Here is a 14,111-nt window from a genome sequence, read left to right on the forward strand (position 1 = left end):
AAAGCGTCAATTGGACGAAATGATTTGGTCTGACCATTCGACGCATCTCGATGACGTAATGAAACAGGAGCAGAGATAGTAGCTTCATGAGAGTTAAATGACCCGGTTTGGACGTTGGTGCAAGGGTTGGAGGAGGAGGAGGAGGAGGTGGAGGAGGAGGAGGAGGAGGAGGCGGCTTGGTAGTGGTTTGTTGGAGGGGAGGACCTATTGGAGGACGGGTGGAGGATTAGTGGGTTGGTTCAACAGAGAACCGCAGGAAAGGCTGAGGAGGAACCGCCGAGGGAGAGACGAGGAGACTTCTTGACTGACTCAGTGTTGTTGGTGGACGTGGAAGGTGCAGATCATATGTGTTCCATTCTCGTGAGTTGGATATTCGACCTTTTTACTGCCATTTTCGACTGACTGAGCGTTCAGTCTACAGGTGATTGGATTTGAAAGAGTAAACTGTGCCTCTGAATCTTTATCTTACCGATACACTCTTAGAAAAAGTATTACTTGAGAATTGAAGACGTTTTATTACAAGTGGAATAAAATCGAGTGGTTTTATTCTTTTTTTTTTTATTCTAAGGTCTCGAAAAGGAAATTGTTTTTATAATAATTCTGTGAATGATGCTGATTTGATACCTACTAATTTGATAGTGATATCATCAGACTTTTTCATTTTTTAGCAAAATTCATGTTTTCAGCTCCTAGACTGATGTCCTACAAATGCCTATCTATCTATCTATCTATCTATCTATCTATCTATCTATCTATCTATCTATATATATATATATATATATATATATATATATATATATATATATATATTCTCCATTGTGAAAATCGCTGAAATTAAGATATTCTGGTATTTAATCATAACAATCTTTTTTTAAATAAAATTCAACAAGTGTTTTTCATACCATTTCAGGTTTTATTTATTTCTTTAATTCATTTATTTTCATCCATTTTTATTTGCATTTTTGTTTTTTATTATTTTATTATTATTTATTTTCTTTATTTTTTCATTTTTAATTTATATTCGTTTATTTTCACTTAATTTTTTTCTTTTAGTAAGTTTTTCCTTGAAAAGAAAATTTAACAAAAGTGTTTTTTCAACACATTTAACCTCTGTTAACTTAATATTTCTTACAAATCTGTTTACTCCAAGGACTGAAGTCCTCTCTTTGGGCTGTTTATTTGAAAAGTAAACAGCAAGGAACAAACTCCTTGTCTCCAAGGAATCAAATAAACTATCTTCTTTCTCCTGGGATTCATTTTATCTTTTTATATTCTCTTATTTTTATGAAAGCAGGAAAATAAAAACTCTTTTTTTATCTTTTTATGAAAGCATAAAAAACTTACCCATGCTTCGAAAAATTATGGGAAATTGGGAAAAAAAATTAAAATTATTTACTGTTTTTGGTGTCGTAAATTGGCTTATAGTTTCTATTAGTGTAAAAAAGACCTCTCTTTTTATAAGTATTATAGGTATTTTACCTAGAGATACTTATGCACTTATAAGTAATGAAGGCAGCGGAGCCTGTGCAATGGATCTGTTGAAGTGGACAAAGGTATTGTTGAGCCAACTCCACTTTGTGAAGTGAAGTGCAGATTTTGATTATTGTGAATGTAGGGAAAAATTACTGAAACTGTTAAAGGTTGAATATACATAGAGAAATGTTAAAATGCTTAGAAAAATAGCAATAAATATAGGATAGGTGAATCAGAATGATTTGATTAGATGGTTCAGGATTGTGGAGAAAATGGGATATATATATAATTGGTTGGTGAAACCAGAAAACTCAATAATTATATATATATATATATATATATATATATATATATATATACAATATATATATATATATATATATATATATATATATATATATATGTATATATATTATCTTCAACAAAAACATAAACTTCCCCAAAGACCTTTCCGCACATATTGGATGTCAACGGTATTCTCTCTCTCTCTCTCTCTCTCTCTCTCTCTCTCTCTCTCTCTCTCTCTCTCACGGACGCGCAGTCTGAAGATATTAATTCCATTATAAGTTCTCTGAACCTTTTAATTCATTTCTCTCTCTCTCTCTCTCTCTCTCTCTCTCTCTCTCTCTCTCTCTCTCTCGTAGGTAAGTGATCGTGTGATCATCTTTCTATTAAACCCATCGAAGAAGCCACAGGAGAGAGAGAGAGAGAGAGAGAGAGAGAGAGAAAAGAGAGAGAGAGAGAGCAAGAGAGAGAGACTTAGCTTGATAAGAAGCATCTTAGCAGACGACTATTTTGGGTACGACCCGTCGTAAATATGCACAGAGAGAGAGAGAGAGAGAGAGAGAGAGAGAGAGAGAGAGAGGGAAAGAGGGTCGTATTTCGGGAGTGTGACCACGGAGCGTGCAGATGAGATGGTGCAATAGCTGACGCTGTTTCCTTGTAAAGGCTTTTGTTTGTCATATTACATTGTCACGTGTTTTGAGAGAGAGAGTGTGTGTGAGAGAGAGAGATGAACTGAACGGTTTATAGAGGGCTTATAATGGAGTTATTATTTTCAGATTGTGTGTGTGTGTGTGAGAGAGAGAGAGAGAGAGAGAGAGAGAGAGAGAGAGAGAGAGAGAGAGAGAGGTGAATTGAAAGGTTTATATAGAGCTTATAATGGAATTATTATTCTCAGATCGTGCGAGAGAGAGAGAGAGAGAGAGAGAGAGAGAGATGAATTAACATGTTTAGAGAGCTTTTAATCGAATATATGCTTTCAGACTGCTTGTGTGTGCGTGTGTAGGCTATGTGTGTGTGTGAGAGAGAGAGAGAGAGAGAGAGAGAGAGAGAGAGAGAGAGAGAGAGAGATGAATTTAGATTAACTTATTGATTTATCAAAATGACTTTTTTAAAAATGTATGATAACTTTCTAACCTCAAAACATCTTTCCCCCAATGGCGCCGAACAGACCTGTCGAGTGGTCGACTCCGCTTCCGGAGGGAGGAAGGATTCCCGGGGCCTTCCAAGTCTTGAGCGGATTCCTACGACGGCCTAAATTTGCCTAAACGCTTTGTTTATAAGTTCTATACTTTTGGTATATTAGCGCTGAAGGTTTTGGAAAAGAGCCTGTGCATCAGTCGCGTCCACTTTTTTGACAACCGTTGTTGGTCTAGCAGAGTGGAGCATCTTTTGCATAGTACTATTGCACCGGTGCGAAATATGTTGCGATTATTAAGAAAATTATTGAAAATAGACCGATTTCAAATGCATACATCTTGAATTTCATCTATTGCTACTGCCACGATGCGAAATATGTCTAGATTATTAAGAAAATGGTTAAAAGTAGACCGATTCCAAATGCATACATCTTAAATTACAGTTTTAATTTACTCTGCTATCGTTCATTTCTTCGTATTCAACAAAAAAAAAACTACATAAAGCCTAATAACCGGGGAGAGAGAGAGAGAGAGAGAGAGAGAGAGAGAGAGAGAGAGAGAGAGAATGGGATAACGAAATTCAACTAAGCCTATATCTCTGTAGATTGGCGCACCGGTTTCAGGAACTCATGGTGAGCTTTCGTAAAATAAATGAGGATCGAGTAGTAGCTACAAGTATATCGACGGTGTGGTACATTAAAGGTCTTGAATTATTCCTTTTTAAAGGCCAACGAAGCCCGTGGTCACCTCCAAACGAGGTCACAGTGGTCCATTACCGCAGGATTTACGATTTTAGAAGGACGGTAATGATGCATTTCAAATCTGCACAGTGGAGGAAAAACGGGTTCCCAGTGGCGGCAACGAGAGGTTCTCTCTCTCTCTCTCTCTCTTTCTCTCTCTCTCTCTCTCTCTCTCTCTCTCTCTCTCTCTCTCTCTCTCTCTCTCTCGCTGCTTAGACTATTATCATAGATTTATAATGATTTTTTTAAAGCCTAATTTCACTTCAAAAGGTGTAGCTGACTTTATTTTTTTTTTTTTATTCATAACTGACGCCCGTTCAGTGCTAGACTCATGTTTCCCCTCATAAGAACAACATAATATATAATTTCGTTTGTGTAATGTGTGTATATATATATATATATATATATATATATATATATATATATATATATATATATATATATATATATATATATATATATATATATATATATATATATATATATATATATATATATATATATATATATATATATATATATATATAAAACAAGAGATTTTTATCACGAAGCTTTTCAATGATTCTCTGTAAGCTCTTCTTCTCTCCCAACTGATGTAAGATATCTCTTTTTAGAAAAGGATGTTTCCTATCTTTATGGATATATGTTCAAGCATTTTTTTGTATTATTTATTTATTCAAGCTCTGTTTTCTTTACTGTAGAATCTGCACAGCATTGCTTTTTAAATATAAAAACTTGTTATCTCTTTTCATGCTTGTAATGGGTGATGGTCACTGTTGACTTTCAAATTCTATTTGTTTAACTTTTCAGGACTGGCGTTGCCTGCTGCCATCCTTTCCGAGTGAGGGAATATCGTATTTATTTTATATACATTGTCGTTAAACGTTCGTATCTTTTTCTGCTCGTCTCATCGAACGATCACTATGACGATCTAGTCGTTCTCCTTTTTAAAAGATTATAACCGCAAACGCCATGGAGTGACATCTAGACCTATGTAGTATGTGATTGCCATCTAGACCTATATATATGTCAGGCCAATATCCATACGTTCTTACAAGTTTGTGAGATCGATAGATCGGCTTTTATTTGTCTGCACGTGCTCATTATATTAGCCCATCTCGATATGTCCTCTCGACGTCGAGGCCTTTTCAGAAGGTCGAAGAAGCCGCCGAGCTGTCGCTCATCATGCTCCTCCCACTCGTGATAACCTAATCCGTACACATCGAAAGCGTCATTGAAAGACAAGAGTCTTTTATGCCCGCATGAAAGAGCTATTTGGGTTACCTGACGTTGAGGAAAAAAAAAAGAGTCGGAGAGAGAGAGAGAGAGAGAGAGAGAGAGAGAGAGAGAGAGAGAGAGAGAGAGAGTTTGTTTGTGTGTGCGTCTAGGTATTGGTGGGGGTAATATGGCGCGTGTTTACACCTTCCGCCTGGCGACGTGTTGAAAGGGTTGGAAGGGAAATGCGAAGTTTATACGACATTTAGACTGTGTATTTATTTGGTTTCAACTTTATCTATTTATTTTCTTTTTTGCGAAATACTGAGTTTAACGGATGTTTCTCTTGGCGAGGCCAAACAAGCGCTCAGAAATAGACTTATCAACGAGGTATGATTTTCATGTGCTTGAGACTTCCTTTTGTAAGCTGATCTGAAAGTGATTTTTTTTATTTGCTTGTTAACAATCCTTCGTCATTTGTACTTGTTACCTTTATATACTCTCTCTCTCTCTCTCTCTCTCTCTCTCTCTCTCTCTCTCTCAAGGTATAAATACAGTTTGAGAGTCATGACATGGAAATACGTGAGTGTTATCTGCCGTAACTGACACTCGGTGTCGAATTCGCCTCAGCGAATCACTCCTGATTCTACTTATTTCATTTAACGCTCAATTCTTTTAGTACGATTGGAATGCCCATTCTGATCTGTCGCCTATAAGCTGGTTTTGGGGGCTACGCAATCTACCGTAGACAGAAATTCAATTACGAAGCGTTAGTACCATGTCAAAAATTTACTTCGTGCACATAGAGAGCGAAGATAATGATGGATGTTTGAATATTTTTTGGAGAACAGGACAAGTCGAAGTTGTTCTTTTCTCCTATTATTGCCAGATCTTATGCCTTTGTCATGTCTCTCTCTCTCTCTCTCTCTCTCTCTCTCTCTCTCTCTCTCTCTCTCTCTCTCTCTCTCTCTCTCTCTCTCTCCTGGAAGCACGGAGGCTATAGACTGAAATGGCTATTTCATGTGTACTAAATGTTGCGTAGCTTACTGGAGTTCAGATTTCACAGCTGAACGTAGCTCGTGTCACTTTGACTGCCTTTCTCGTTTTAATATACGTCATTATTTAAACTATATAAGGTTTTATTTGATTTAAACTATAAGTTTTTTTCTAAAAAATTCATAGCTAAGCAAGCAACTGCCGCCATTCTGAGTCAGTCGAATGCATCCTTAGTCCCAACACTCTCTGGTTCAGCTGAGTACAGTGGCATCAAGCCCCTTGCAATTGAGCATCCGGATTCCATCCACTCAAGTCAGTGGGTTCGTCTTGTCTTCTGAGGGCCAAGGAGGGCGTCTCTCAGTGACAACCGAATGCAAAACTTCGAGTATATATGAATTCATTATTTAGCCCAGTCCTTCTTATTACTTTTATCCTCCTAGGAGCCTCTGTGACGAGGTTGTTGAACTGTAATTCGTATCTTTTTCTTGTTTTTATTCTCCCAGGAGCTTTTGTGACGAGGATATTGAACTGTAATTCGTATTTTGAGAGCAGGTGATTTTAGTACTAGGATGGACGAAATCTGGAAAGCAGAAACATATGCTTTGTGACTGTAAATGTAAATGAGGGGTGTTTAATGCAGAATACAGAATGTAAATTCGGCAATACTCGAATCATCACGTAGGAGAAGAATTTTCCCACTTACCCTGGCACTTCACGCCAGATTATACTCCACAAGAATTTCCTTAAACTGTAATAAGAACATTTCATCGACAGATTTTCAGAGCAAGCACAAGCACACACGCTTATACATTCATATACATACACACATGTTCGTTCGCTATGCGCTGTTCACGCACTTAATCGATAGGCCTTCATTTGTGATATGCACTGCTGACAGAGCCCTGTCCATGCAGTTAATCCTTAGGCCTACATTACTCCCCGGTACCAGCCTCTTGCAACACTGGCTTCTATAGGCCTATGGTATCCAGAGTGAAAACCCATGATCTGAGGGTCCAAATTTCGTGTCTCGACTTTGTTTTATGTTAGTGTCATTTTTGATAGCGTTGATTTATATATTTATATTTAGGTGTACTAGATAAAACTGAATTTACGAATAAAACATTCATATCAACTTGTTCTACCTGATTTGTTCATTTCGCTAATCAAAGTACGTATGTTTGTGTGTATATGTGTGTGTGTATGTGCGTACCTCCAGCCAACGGCACCTCCTTTAAGATTGGTTGAGTGACCTCGGTAAAAGCCTCTTAATAATATAGACCATTTTTAGGTCCCTAGACTAATGCGTCTTATAATATGGACCCTTTTTTTTCAAGGGGGGTGGGGAAGGGAGAGGGGTTCTTGACCACGTACAAACGCTCAATTTATCAAATGGCCTCAATGATATGTCGTCAAACCCACTTTTTTTTATTTTCAATGTATCAGGAATTAAAAGATCGAATGCATTGGGTACAAGGAAGAGAAAAAAATTCCCCAGCTGATTCCATATGAAAGGAAGGCTTATATAGACCAGTCCTGGTATTCGGGTGGAATTTTAAGTTTTTAAATTCCACACCTGATTAGGGCGTCTGCTCCTCATACTTACCCAGGAGGAACCAGGGGCATTTTGGGGTACGTACGACATCCGGATGCAGAGTAGCCAATGAGAGACGGGCTTTCATTATTAGTCTCTGATTACTGTGTCTTTACGAATGGGGCATTCCGTTAATTTTTGGCATTTTTAAGGGTTTAGTGGTTGTAAATATGTATGTATGCATATGTATATATATGTGTGTGCATGTATGTACACACACACACACACATATATATATATATATAAATATATATATATATATATATATATATATATATATATATATATACATATATATACGGGTATATATTTATATAAGAATTAAAACTTAAATGTTCACAATGATAGACAATGAAGAAGAATGTCAGTATCATTTAAAAATGAAATTAAAAAAAAAAAACTATATATCGCCAACGACCATTTGCGTCTAGCCATAGCAATTACAGCAATTATGAAGTCACTTGATTATGAAACACAGCAAAAGTTCGTTTTGCAAAGAACTTATGCACTTCAGAAGTCAGACGTCAGGAAATGATGTCAATTTCTTATGAAAATCAATAAAAACAAACCCTAAACTTAGATTCATAAGCTGTGTTTAAATTCAGCGTTGGTCTAATCGACAGATATCAACATTGTACAGTCTCCTAGACTCACACAGACTCGCCGCTACGTAATTTTGCTCCAGAAACCTACTTTTTTATTTAATTCCTCTCCAATTCCAAAGAACATCGTCTCTGTACTTCATGCATGATTGACTCGGATGTGCTATTCAATTATCTGAGGAAGGACGTGATATCGATTTATTTCGGAGATGCTTATCGTCCGTCAACTCAGGAAAGCCATTTTCATTCTAGACCAATGAGGAAAAGTTACCAAGGATGTTAGTTTGTTTATTCATTTTATATTCAAGGGAAAACTCGTCAGTTTTGTGTGCCAGGCATACAAAACCGTTTTATAGTGAAACTGCGTTGGCATCTCACATATGTTTTTTATGTTACGCGAATCTAAACACGCACTTTATCGCCTAAATATTCAGGGAGCGGGCACACTAAGCCTAGGCCTAGTTATGGACAGTTTTGACTGATGGCTTTAAATAATTACGATACTTAACCATCACTTGAGTGCCTAGGGTTTTTGGAATACAATTCATAAATTTCTTTCTAACTTCGGATCATAAATGGAGAAGAAAATGAGGAGAATGAAACGAATAAAATGACCCTTTTCAGAAGTCTTGTGTGCGTAGAACAGAGAAAGACTACAACTTACAAATTCTTTCTAATTTAAGATCATAAATGGAGAATGGAGTGTGGAACAAATGAATAAACTGACCATTTTCAGAAATCTTTTGTGCGTCGGTTAGAGATCTACCACAATTAACCTCTTGCTGAAAAGTGGCAGCAGCATATAGAGGCCACTTCCATTAGACCGAACTACAGTTTATAATTCTTATTAACTCCAAATCGTAAATGGAGAACAGAATGTGGAAAATGAAACGAACAAAACGGCCCTTTTGAGAGGTCTTTTGTACGTAGGGCAGAGACGAACCACAATTAACCTCTCGCTGAAAAGTGGCAGCATGCAGCGGTCTAGGGGCCGGTTTCATTAGACCGACCCACCCGGATGCACATTCCCGATCCGTCTCCTCTGAATGATTCCACCCAGTCGTAGACCGATGAAGCCCGACCCAAAAGGGCTTCCACAGAATCCTTCAGGGCACAACGACCTTTTGGCCTCTTTGGGCTCTTGAGACTCACGGAAGTTGGGGGAAAAAAGGGTTATGTGAGAGTTCCCGGGCGTTAATGCCCTGAATATCTGCCATATAAGTGTCCTATTCTTTCTTAATCATACTGGTCTGTGCGCAGGTAGGCTCAGATCTCTTAGAAGGAGAGAGGCCCATTTTTTAACAATCTTGTATTTTTCTTTTAGAAATTAGTTCAAAATTATCTTTGACAGTTAAGGAAAGTGGAATAAGGTCCTGTATCTATACCACTGCAGTCAGGAGAGAAAATTTCTGTATCTGAGTCACTGTTCACACGTCATAATTTTTTTTTCTTTGTTAACCACAATGCCCTCTTAACTTATCGATTTCTTCGCATTTTGGAAACTCCTTTCACTACTCGGCCTAGATCCAGATCGAGAAAGGAATGAGGATATTCCATTAAAATACACTGGAATAAATTATATGGACTGGTTTTTTATTTATTCTTCTGTGATTCAGTCAGTTGTTAGATAAATGAGGAGGTTCATTATATTTTTTTTTAGTCCAATTGATGCCATATATCATCTCTGGCATGATATATCCCAAATGACAGTCTAATTACTGTTAATTTAACGCCTATATATTACCTAGACTTACACCTAGTTAGATTTTGTCATTATAATCAAGCAGTGATAAATTAGCATCATTCTTTTGCCACATGTTGTCCAATAAATATATTTTAATCTTAAATTGCTTTCGAGGAATGTACTTTGATTTAGCTGCAAAACCAACTTGTTTCTCGAGTTACTGATTTATCACGCTTATTCCTATAGGATTCAGTGATAAGGAATTATACAGAAAATAAAAATTAAAAAGTACTTTACTACAGTACCAGGGTAACTGTATGCAGGATACATCTTCATTATGGAATATATATATATATATATATATATATATATATATATATATATATATATATATATATATATATATATATATATATATATGTATGTATATATATATACTGTATACATAAATGACTGTACGCATTGATCACCTCACCTCTTCAAGAGACTGGATTAACTTTTTTATTCGTCTTTTTTGTTTGATGCTGAATTATACGGCCAAGTCTCAGACGGGAGGCTGGTGTACACGGAACCGTATAAAGTGAGAGACTCATGAGGAGGTTAGTCACCATTATGTGAGCATTTCTGCCTTCTTTTGTTTCATTGTTGGAAATGGAATATAAAACTTGAGCCTAGGCCTAGTGCTGGGACCTTTGATGAGTTATTCAGTGCTGAAAGGAAAATTGAAAGTGAAAAGGCTTTATTAAAGGTGTAACAGGATGAAAAAAAACTCGCAATTACACTATGAAATAATACTTAGGAGAGGGTTGAGGAAATAAGATGGAAGAAAGAGAATGTGAATGGAGGTGCAATCAAAGGAGTGAAAGGGGTTGCAACTAGGGGCCTAAGGAACGCCGCAAAGAACCCAATTGAGTAGTTTCTACAGTATACCGCGTGAGGTGCACTGACGGCACTAGTATAGCAATGTCTGGGGATTATATTAGAATAAAAAGGACTTGAATGTTGCAATACTTGGCGGTTCCCATAAGAGACAGAGAGAGAGAGGATTTTAACTGTAGAACAATATTTCTACTATCGGTTCTTAAAGGATCTGGTACACTGAAAATTTAGCTGCATCTATCATCTGCAATTGCAAACGGACCATTATCAACACCTTGGAGCAACCATAGCTTTTGGAATTGAAAATTAAAGGGACAGTTATCACCGTTATGGCTTGGCCTAGTCGCTAGGCCGATGATGTGTAATTCCAGCCAAGCGGTTGTGGGTTTCAAAGGTACACATTGAAGATAGCAGTCAGCGGCCGAGTTGACCATCAGATCATCCTCTTGGATGTAATCAATCGCCCTTCTCTCGCCCCCTTCCATCTTTTATTCCTCTCTCTCTCTCTCTCTCTCTCTCTCTCTCTCTCTCTCTCTCTCTCTCTCTCTCTCTTATTGTTGGTCTACTTCTGTGACGGGATTATTTCTCATCATGAAACCTTATATAAGTAGGTGTATAACTAGTTATTGCTTATTCATTTTCTTATGCTTACCTCTCTCTCTCTCTCTCTCTCTCTCTCTCTCTCTCTCTCTCTCTCTCTCTCTCTCTCTCTTCTTTCCTCGTCCATGGAACGAACATAGTCTAGTGAACTGGGGACATAACGACGTAGCCCTTACTCTAACATTGGAGAGAGAGAGAGAAGTATAGGAAACTGAATAGACAATAACAAGTTGTTTTCATGGTGGGAAAATAATTCCGTCTAAGACGTAGACTCACAATGACAGAGAGAGAGAGAGAGAGAGAGAGAGAGAGAGAGAGAGAGAGAGAGAGAGAGAGAGAAAATGAACAGACAACATAAACCTTCTTTCAAGACGTTTCATAATGAGAAATTATTCCTGAAAAATAATTGTGTCTGAAAAGACGCCTCACAGTTCTTATTTTTAACCGTAAGAGGAGGGGGAGATAGCCTCAGGCCCTACGAAAATTCTTCTTCCTCCTCCTCCTCCTCCTCCTCCTCCTCCTGCAGTCTGAAGAGGAGTTTATTATTACCCCCCTTCGTCAGCACAACACGGAACCCTTGAACCCTGGAGGAGTCTGGAGAACAGGTGGGGTGTCCGTATCAGCATCCTGAAGCTTATTGGTTGCACTTACGAACTTTCCTCCTTCCTTACTCTCTTTTCATTAGACTAAAGAAGAAGATCTTTATATCATCGGAATTCTCTGTCTTTCCTCTCCTTTTTTGGCGTTTTATCATCGCGGTTTTCATTTTTTTTCCTTTCTTTTTTTAATGTTAAAGCTGATTCGTCTTTGCAAAACTTTAGTGACTGTTCCTTTCCCATATGGTACTAGCTTTTGGAAAATCTTTTGCTTCTTCTTCTGTTAATTCTGATTCCTGAAAGCTTTCTCCTTTGAATAACCAACTCTATAGCTTCTTTAGTGATTAGCCTAACTCCTTTCTTTACTTTAATTTCAATGTTCTGCTTTTTTCGGGTCCTAAGATGAAAAATAAGCATCAAGGTGGCTATTCCAGTGCCCCTTCTCTTTTCAAGAGCTAGACGCATACAAGAATTGAACGACAGGTATGATTCCGCCAACCATATAGTCTAGACTTACGAGCAAGATAATTCAAGTGGAGAACATGGCGGTATTCAAATTAGTGGCCCACCTGGCGAGGAGGGAGACTAAAATTCAAGTGATCGTGAAAAAGAAACTAGTCTTTAGAAGTGTTTTTCTTTAAGGACATGATATTTTAACGGCTCCTCGAGTGCTGCTCTCGAAATGCCCCCAACATGGTCTAGTTTTGTCTCGCGGATTTGTGTTCGTTGTCCCTGCTGGAAGTTCAGTGCTGCCATCTTTCTTTTTATATATCTGGACAGAAGGGGCTATTACATATTTGCATATATACGCTCACCTATGTTATATTTGAATGTACCTACATAAGTATCTTAGTGTCTGTAGACCTACTATCACGTCCATTACTGATTATATTTCCTAACTTTGCATAATATGGACTTTCATACACAATTTCCAAGGTGTTCACGGTAGAGTATATTTAAGCTGCTCTCTCTCTCTCTCTCTCTCTCTCTCTCTCTCTCTCTCTCTCTCTCTCTCTCATTCTGGTAGACTAACTCGTAAAACGAAATGAAAGCCTGGCCGACTCTCCACTCGAATATTTATTAGGGGATCCGTTGATATCAGACTATTTATTTATCAGGGTCGGGTAGTGTCCATACGTCAATGAAGCCTTGTTGTTAACGGCAAGCAATCTTGTGCACACTGTGCTTTGAGAGCCGCTTGAGAACCGCGTTCAATCACTAGACGCATAAGGCAAGCGCCCTTGAGAGCTCTCTGAGTCTGTCTCGCCGGTGACTCTCTGGGACTCACCCTCCTTCAGGAGGGAGGAGAGAGAGAGAGGTCTAGAAATTGCTAGACCGACGGAGAGGTAGAGTCTCTGAAAAAGGAACATGGGGGAGGCCTAGGAATTGCTAGGCCGATGGAGAGGTAGTCTCTGAAGTTGTTAGACCGATGGAGAGGTAGAGTCTCTGAAACAGGAAATGGCTAGACCGATGGAGAAGTCGAGTCTCTGAAACAGGAAATTGCTAGACCGATGGAGAGGTCGAGTCTCTGAAACAGGAAATTGCTAAGCCGATGGAGAGGTGGAGTCTCTGAAAAAGGAAATTGCTAAGCCGATGGAGAGGTCGAATCTCTGAAAAAGGAAATTGCTAAGCCGATGGAGAGGTCGAATCTCTGAAAAAGGAAATTGCTAAGCCGATGGAGAGGTGGAGTCTCTGAAAAAGGAAATTGCTAGACCGATGGAGAGGTAGAGTCTCTGATAAAAGAAGTTGCTAGACCGATGGAGAGGTCGAGTCTCTGAAAAAAGGAAATTGCTAGACCGATGGAGAGGTAGAATCTCTGAAAAAAGAAATTGCTAGACCGAGGTAGTGTCCAAAAAAAGAAAAAGCAAACCTGGAAGTTTTCAGACAGATGCGTTCAAAAGAAGGTCTTTTTGTTGTTTCTGCTAAGCCATTTTCGTAGATGTCTTAAGCAGGTTATCCTGGGGAAAATTTCTATAAACAGTCTTTATCTACCACGATTCAGCAGCTAAAAGTATGAATAATTCATATAATCAGTAATGGACGTGATAGTTATTCAAGTTATTTAATTAGGAGGAAAATGTGTATATGTGTATATATATGGTTTTTTTTCTTGTTTGAATAAGATTTGCATCCTAAAATGAGTTTACACATAACCATTTTTATCCAAGACTGAGTGGCTCCACCCTTACTATACCACAATTATTGTGGTATAGTAAGGGTGGAGCCACTCAGTCTTGGATAAAAATGGTTATGTGTAAACTCATTTTAGGATGCAAATCTTATTCAAACAAGAAAAAAAACCATATATATACAC

At 38.0% G+C, this 14,111-nt stretch overlaps 1 protein-coding gene across 6 annotated transcripts in view; it reads left to right on the top strand.

Annotated features, from left to right (window-relative positions):
* Positions 1-220: 220 nt before the first annotated feature.
* LOC136846761 (multiple epidermal growth factor-like domains protein 6) overlaps positions 221-14,111 on the top strand; it is a 50,659-nt gene continuing 36,768 nt past the window's right edge. For 5 of the 6 annotated variants that reach the window (XM_067117969.1, XM_067117972.1, XM_067117973.1 and 2 more), the window contains exon 1: positions 221-360. The gene's annotated coding sequence lies outside the window, so the exon portion shown is untranslated. Of the gene's footprint in view, positions 422-14,111 lie in introns of all 6 variants that reach the window. The other variant, XM_067117970.1, reaches the window with a different exon arrangement.

Source organism: Macrobrachium rosenbergii, chromosome 15 (assembly GCF_040412425.1).
Source record: "Macrobrachium rosenbergii isolate ZJJX-2024 chromosome 15, ASM4041242v1, whole genome shotgun sequence".
Taxonomy (NCBI): Eukaryota; Metazoa; Arthropoda; class Malacostraca; order Decapoda; family Palaemonidae; genus Macrobrachium; species Macrobrachium rosenbergii.